The sequence below is a fragment of the Coloeus monedula genome (genome assembly GCF_965178545.1).
Source record: "Coloeus monedula genome assembly, chromosome: 18".
NCBI lineage: Eukaryota > Metazoa > Chordata > Aves > Passeriformes > Corvidae > Coloeus > Coloeus monedula.
Genome location: NC_138798.1, coordinates 13531272 through 13538919, shown reverse-complemented (window position 1 = coordinate 13538919; position 7648 = coordinate 13531272).

Genomic DNA, 7648 nt, shown 5'->3' with positions numbered 1-7648 from the left:
CGGATTCACACTGCAAATGTCACGACGGGCTGTCTGGAACTTGCCATCTCCCCCATTCTGTTGAATTACTAATTTTTAAATGAAATATTCATTGTTTCTATTTCTCAAACATCACTGCACCTGTCAGACCTTGGGACTGGAGCCCCAGAACCAACACGCCGTGCAGAGCAGCCTACCAGAATCAAATTCCGGTGATGATGTCGATCCAAGCTTTGCTCCAATTCTGTTTCCTGGAGGAGAACGCTTGGCAACTGAAACATGATTCCCTTGCAAAGGCATCTCCCCTCCTGTGCCAACCCTCCTCAGAGCAGTGCTGGTGAGATGCCAGGTGACTCAGTGGGCTTTGAATGTGTCATCGAGCTGTTTTGAATCACTATTCCTCTTTTTGGGGTGTTTTTTGTAACCTTACCAACTGTGTATTCCCTATTTGATTTCCTAAAGCACCAGGAGCTGTTGGAGCCTCTGCCCAAAATTGGGGATATTAACTCCTCATGTATAACCCAGTTAGATAATTATATGGAGACACACTATTCATACAAATTTATCTGGCAAAAAATGTGCATCTGTTCACCTGTCACAACATGCCAGAGACCTTCAAGACTTCACAAAAGTAAAAGTTAAATCTGAAATCTTAATGGAAATCACAGCTTTCCGATCTCAGTGTGCAGGGAAACTGCCGACCTGTCTCGCACAGATAAAGCAAAGCATTAAAATCAGCTTGCTGGCTGCTGGTTCTGCTGAAAATCCATTTTTTGAGGTTCAATCCAGAGCCATCTGAAGGTACAGAGCAAGCAGGCTTTGGATCAGATGTGAAGAAGAGAATTTCTCCAGGAAAAAAGGCTTTGGAAAGGAGCTTTTATTGAGAGGACCCTTCCCCGGTTTGATTCATGGCCAGGAGGAAGTTGTTCAGCACTGAGTGTAACAGTGAGGATGATAAGATGTCACAAGTCAAGGCCTGGGATGAGTGCCCTGGTTCCGGCAGTGCTGTCCCAGAGCTGTGACAGCTACACAGGGATCACCTCCTGACTCCAGCTGTGCAGGGAGGCTGCTCCCCACTCGGATGGTGACAAGACACAAAAGCAGCTTTTTCATTTCAAGTGGCACAAAAAGCACCAGGAGGAAAACTGAAGGGCTGGAGCGACCCCAGGAATGTGCTGCTGGAGGTCAGTGTGTTTTCCTTGCCGGGCTGTCACGGACGCTGCCGTCCAGCATCCTCCTTCCTGAGCAGCACTGAGGCTTCCACGGCTCCTGCCTTTGCTCAAATTCTACCTCAAAGTCCCAAATGACAGCCTGGGGCTGGAGAGAGGCTCTGCTTTGCTGTTGAGCAGCCCCAATGGGAGCTGTTTTCCCACTCACACAGGAGTCTCAGCAGTTTCTGGGCCCCACACCCAAACCAGATGAGGCCCCTGCTGTCCCCTCTGCTTCTCCAAGGCACATCACAGAGGGTTTAACACTGCTCACGCACCGGTCAGAGGGGCCAGGGAACTCTGAAGGGCCAGCACTTCTAAACATACTTAAAAAATAATGTCATCATGTGTAATTGAAAAAAAAAGAGAGACCCACAGTACTAAATTGCAAAGTTGTAGAAATTGGCCATTAAATGTTGAAAGCAGCTGAAATGCAATTACAGTAACAGGCATGAATCAGGATAACCCTGGGCTTTGCAATATTTCAATCCAACTCTACTTTTTCCTTTTTTCCATTTTATTTTAATGATATATACATTAACTTATCAAGGACTAATGGAAATTACAAACCCTGGAATCACAGAATCACAGAATCATGCAGATTGGAAAAGACTTCCAAGTCTGACCAATCACCACCTTGGCAACTAGACCATGGCACTAAGTCCCATCCATGCATTTTTTTGAACACTTCCAGGGATGGAAACCCCACCACTGCCCTGGGCAGCCTGGTCCAGGGCTTTACAACCCTTCCAGTGAAGAAATTTTCCTAATATTCAACCTGAACCTCTCCTGGCCCAGCCTGAGGCCGTTCCCTCTCCTCCTGTCCCTGTTCCCTGCGAGCAGAGCCCGACCCCCCCGGCTGCCCCCTCCTGTCAGGGACTTGTGCAGAGCCACAAGGTCCCCCCTGAGCCTCCTTTGCTCCAGGCTGAGCCCCTTTCCCAGCTCCCTCAGCCGCTCCTGGGGCTCCAGCCCCTTCCCAGCTCCGTTCCCTTCCCTGGACATGCTGGAGCCCTTCAATGACAATGACACCTTCCACAGCATGTCCTTGACAGCCACAGAGCCAAAGGTGTCAGTGTTAAACTGTTGGCCTGATGGATCCAACAGTAATTTATTAATTATTTTTTCAATTTCCCATCATTCTCCAATTAATCTCCTCTAAGTTTATTCTTAGCCTAAAGTCTTATTGTAGGATATTTTTTATTTCAGTCACTAATGAAAGTCACCAGAGGTGACCTAAGATGATTCTTAACTGACCCCCTGCCTGGCAGCGGTGCAAGGGCTGGAACACCAGTTCCCATTGCTCCAGGAGGCTGCAGGTACAGCATCCTCCTGGCCAGAGGAACCAAGGAATTGTTCAGCTTTGGAGTTTTAATGGTGCAAGTTCCTGTGGGTGGGAATTCCCAGCAGGCGCAGCCCTGAGCAGGTCACCAGGCTGTGTCTACAGGAAAGAATTATCACTGAAGATATTCAGTTAAAATAATGTGATCTTCTAATGATATTTCAAGCAGCTTCTCTGATCCAACAGCCTCTTGCCCTCTCTTTGCCTGCTGTTTCTCTAATTATCCAACCTCAGGAGGAAGGTGATTAAGTGCTTATTAAGGAAAATAGATATGGTTTATTACGAAAAGCATTTTTTTTCAGGCAGCTTTGTTGTAGCAACACAGCACATGACACAGGTTAAAGTTGTGCCAGTTTGCTTTTCCAGAGAAAAGACAGGTTCAGCAGAAAATGTTTTCAACCTTTTACTTATTTTTAGCTCACAAGGCAAACAATGTCATGGGATGGTTTGAGTGGGAAGGGACCTTGAAGTTCACCCCATTCCCACCCACTGCCATGGGCAGGGACACCTTCCACTATTCCAGGCTGCTCCAAGCCCCAATGTCCAGCCTGGCCTTGGACACTGCCAGGGATCCAGGGGCAGCCCCAGCTGCTCTGGGCACCCTGTGCCAGGGCCTGCCCACCCTCCCAGGGAACAATTCCTTCCCAATATCCCATCCAACCCTGCCCTCTGGCACTGGGAAGCCATTCCCTGTGTCCTGTCCCTCCATGCCTTGTCCCCAGTCCCTCTCCAGCTCTGCTGGAGCCCCTCTGGGCCCTGGAAGGGGCTCTGAGCTCTCCCTGGAGCCTTCTCCCCTCCCGACTGAACAGACCCAGCTCTCCCAACCTGGATCCATAGGAGAAAATGAAGAAGCCATATTAATCTAATATTAATCTCATATAGATTATTAGTCTGTTAAAGAAAATAATATAAACATCCATAAACCAAGATTTCCAGGCATTCTGCCCACACTGAACTCCTGGCACGTCCTCAATACTGATGGCTTCAGCTTTGACTTGCAGGTGGCACCCTTGCAGAGCCAGGCTCAGCCAGCTGTGCTCCTACCTGGAAACACGGTCCCCAAAGCCCTTTTCAGTGTTTGCTCAAAAATGTTGTCTCTGTTCCACTGAACTTGAAGTTCTGAGTCCCCCAAATCTTCATATCTGAGTAGTCCTGTGATAATCATCTTGATGGGTAGCCAAGACAGCGTCCTCGAGCTGCTTCCCTGAAGCAAAGCACTAATGGCACATCTTGTAAAATGGGGTTATTACAAGACAAAAAAATCCTAAAATGAGGCTCTTGCAAAATGTTCTGGCCAAAATGATATGTATGTAATAAAAATCTCATTATTTTCAAATTATTCGTCTACTTTGCAAGGGAATGAGTCACAGCATCTGTTTTGGGGCCCCATCAGGATGACTGGCAGTGGGTGCCTGTCTCCTGGCACATTTGAATCAGGGGGTGGCCCTCACGCTGTGCTGACCCCAATGTCACCTGCTGCCACTTGGCTTGAATGAACAATGAAATAGCACTTGTTGGATGGGAGCAGAAAGAATGGAAACACCTACACATGGAGGAACAGAGTGTAAATACTGTGGTCAGTGTCAGAATTCTTTTCAGGCATTCATCAAAAACCCAGGAGAGCAAAATGAGTGAAACATTTAAATAGGATGAAAGATGAAAACCCAAACCAAATGGAATGAGAAGAGCTGGTTTTGGGTAAAAAAACTGGCCAAGGGAGCCAGTTTGGAGCCCTGAGAAAGCAAACACCCATGTGTTCTGTGGTCTGACTGTTCTTACTTAACCAGGACTTGGTGTGCTGACTGTTTTTTTAAAGACATATCTAACCCTGCCATCAGTTTTTCATCATAACAGAAACAGCCTGCAAAGGCTGAGATGGCTGTTGGGGCCACAGGAGGGAAGTGTATTAAAGGTCACTGTGTGGTACCAGGGGCAGCAAAGGACCTGGCACACCTTTGGTTTTGCTGTTTCTCTCTGTTCCTGGTGGGGATGGCTCCAGGACTGCAGCTCATGTACAGGATGGGCACGAAAGCCAGCCTCTGGAAAGGTGACCTGAGGGACCAGGGTGGGATGACCCAGGACAGGATGCTCTCATCTCACCACCACCATGTGCAGATTTTGACACAGCCAATAACTCAAGGGACATTTGTGCTGCAACTGCAGCCCAAGGAATATCTTCCCACACCAGGCACCTCTTCTCTTTCCATAAGAAGCCAATTGGTAACTCAGTGGCTGTGCCTCAGATGGTAAGAGAGGTTTGGAAAGGACTCGTTGGGCTTTTAGGGTCAGCTGTTGGTGGCAACAGCATCAGGGGATGGCAGCTCTGGGAAGGATGACCCAGAGCCTCGGGACTTGAGCTGCTGGAAGCTCTGGTGTTCTCATGTTTCAGCCCAGACTTCTCATGGCCATCGGATACTTGTTTTCTTGTACATCACCCTTGCTCTTAAGGGAGATGTGTTTACTGCTGTGTTTACTCCCTAAGTTTCACAAAGAACAACTGTATCTTTTCTCAGCATTCAGGTTTTCTGGCTAAACAAATTATTTCAAGATTCTTGTACAAGAAAAAAATCAGGATTAGCCTATAATTACTTTCCAGTCACATTTTAAGTTTCTGTCCCCTGATTAAAAGTGACCAGAGCTGCATGCATAATCCCAGAGAAGGTGCAGCAGAGCCTTCTATAATGGCATTAACATTCCCCCATCTCCTGGAAATACCTCCAGGGATATGTGATTTTTGTCAGATCTGCTTCAGATTGGGAGTCTGTCGTCATCTCGAGATCAACAAATACACCCAGATTTTTCCCTTCTTCTGTCATTTCCAACTGATGAGCTCCCAGCTTGCAGCAGAGATTCTTGTTAGCAATTCCCAAGGGCATGACCTTGTACTTTCCACTATTAAATTTCATCCCATTTCCAGTGTGCCAGCACTCCATGTTATCCAGCTCTTCCAGCAATACAGCTATTCCTGCTGCACGGCCGGTGCCTCCCAGCTTTGTGCCATCAGCAAATGCCATCAGCTCACTCCTACCTTTTGTTCTGTCTGAAAAATATTGTGCAAGAGCAAAAGCACACACGGGCCAGGCTGTGGTCCTGGGATCCGGGGAGGTGAGGCTGATTAGAGGGAACATGGGAATCCAGGCACTTTCTGCCCACTCTTCCCTTCGTAATCTCACAAATTCCCTTTGTGCATCCACAGCTGGTGTGTGTTTGAGGTGACTTTCCTACCCTTTTCACCTAGCTATCTTTTTTTGTGGACCTGCTTTCCATTAATTTATTGAATAAATTAATAAATCTATTCTATATCCATGTCTAGGAAACAATTATCAGGAGTTTAATCTTAGTTAAAAGCAATCAATCTTTAGTAAAGACACAATGCATTTTTACTTTACATTTTTAAACTTACTTGTCCGTCCCCATGACACCCCAGCTTTTTCCTTTTTATTTTATATTTTAAGCTTTTAATGCTCTTGAGGTCACACTAACAGGTGTCTAAATGACTGGATTGCTTTACTTCCTCCTGCTTAAAACCAACCAGTGCTTCAGGAGTTCCTCCATAATTCATTACCACCCTCCACCTCCCAGATTAAAACCCCTGTACTGGATGAGTGACGATATGTTCCAGGTCCTTCAGGACTCTGGGTTTGGGAACCTTGTTCCCTGAGCTGTGTGTCAGGTTCTCACAAGCCTTGATCTCCCTTTGGGTCCAGTAATTTCCATTTCCATAAAATAATTCTCATCCTTTGCCCTGATCATCATGGAAAATAGAAGCAAAAGTCATTTAACATGGGGCCATGTATTAAAAAATAGATGGGAACACAAGATATGGAGGGGTTTGGGACACAAGATATGGAATGTCTCCATGCACTGTGTGTGACCAGATTGGTAAAGATAAAATATATAAATATAACAAGCAGCTGAAAGTGCCAGCTTTTCCTGCCACAGGGATGGCACTGCAGGATTTTCCCCTCTTTAAGGACCAGAAGGAGCACCCAGCAGGTTCTGCTGTACAGGAGCCCCAGGTCTCCAGGATCCAGCTTCCCAAAGTAGGTCACATTTGATCTCCCTCCAGGCGCACTGCAAAAGGCAACATTTAACAGGGACTTCTCAAAATTCATATTTTGTTTGCTGATGCTGCCAACACACATCCTTTTCAGCTACAGCTCTACTGGCTCTACATATTTTCATTGCTTTCCGGTGTAAACAGGCCAGCAATCCTGTTTTTCCCTTCAGTTACCTGTACTTCTTCCAAAGTTCCTCTGAAAGTACATATTGACATTCACATCACATTTGCATTCAGATGATGGCTTGTTGTTGGAAAAAATCCTTTTAGAGGGGCTGATTGACTTCCTTTCAAATGTTTGCTGTCCCTGACCAAGGGAGCCAAACCAGAACACAACTCACTGCGTAGCTCATATCTGAGTGTGAAGACACAGGATCCTGTATTTTGCATTGTTCCCTCTGAACATTTATCCTCCTTCCAGCTTAGACATGACCTAATGACAGACTGAAGTCCATCTGTTACAATGACTAGCCTTGGACTCAGAGGGAGAGTCCTGTGGATAATTTAGGAGTGCATTTTATAGCTACTTGCAAGCATTTCATTTCAGATCAAGGCGAACATGAGGAGCAGGTGGAAATCTCCTGCAAAAGTACAACCTGACCTACATACGGTATTGTAAATTAAAGATTTGTATAAAAATAAAACATTAATGATCCATCACAGTTGCAACAAAACCCAGATATAAACCTTGCTGCTGGAAAGGAGCTCCATTGCACAAGGCTTAGCTAGAGCTTCATTTTGGAACCAGCAACATTCCTGCCACCTCAAACACTGCTGCCACTCTCCAGCTTTCCTGTGTTTTCTGTAGCTTAACGCTCACAGGCCTTTTACTTCATCACTGGTCTCTCAGTTTCCACGTGTTTTTTGGCAGTCCTGCCTCGTGCTGGCTCCCAGCTCCCCATTACCTCATGCTTTAGGAGCTGCGGGCTGTGCAGGGTGGCTTGGACAGAGCGTGTCCTGGTGGTGTAGGGCCACACATGTTCCTACAGCTGAGCTGAATGTCACCAAAGCAATGCAGGAAACATTGGCCAGAAGACCTTGTGCACCAGAATGGCTTCTGTA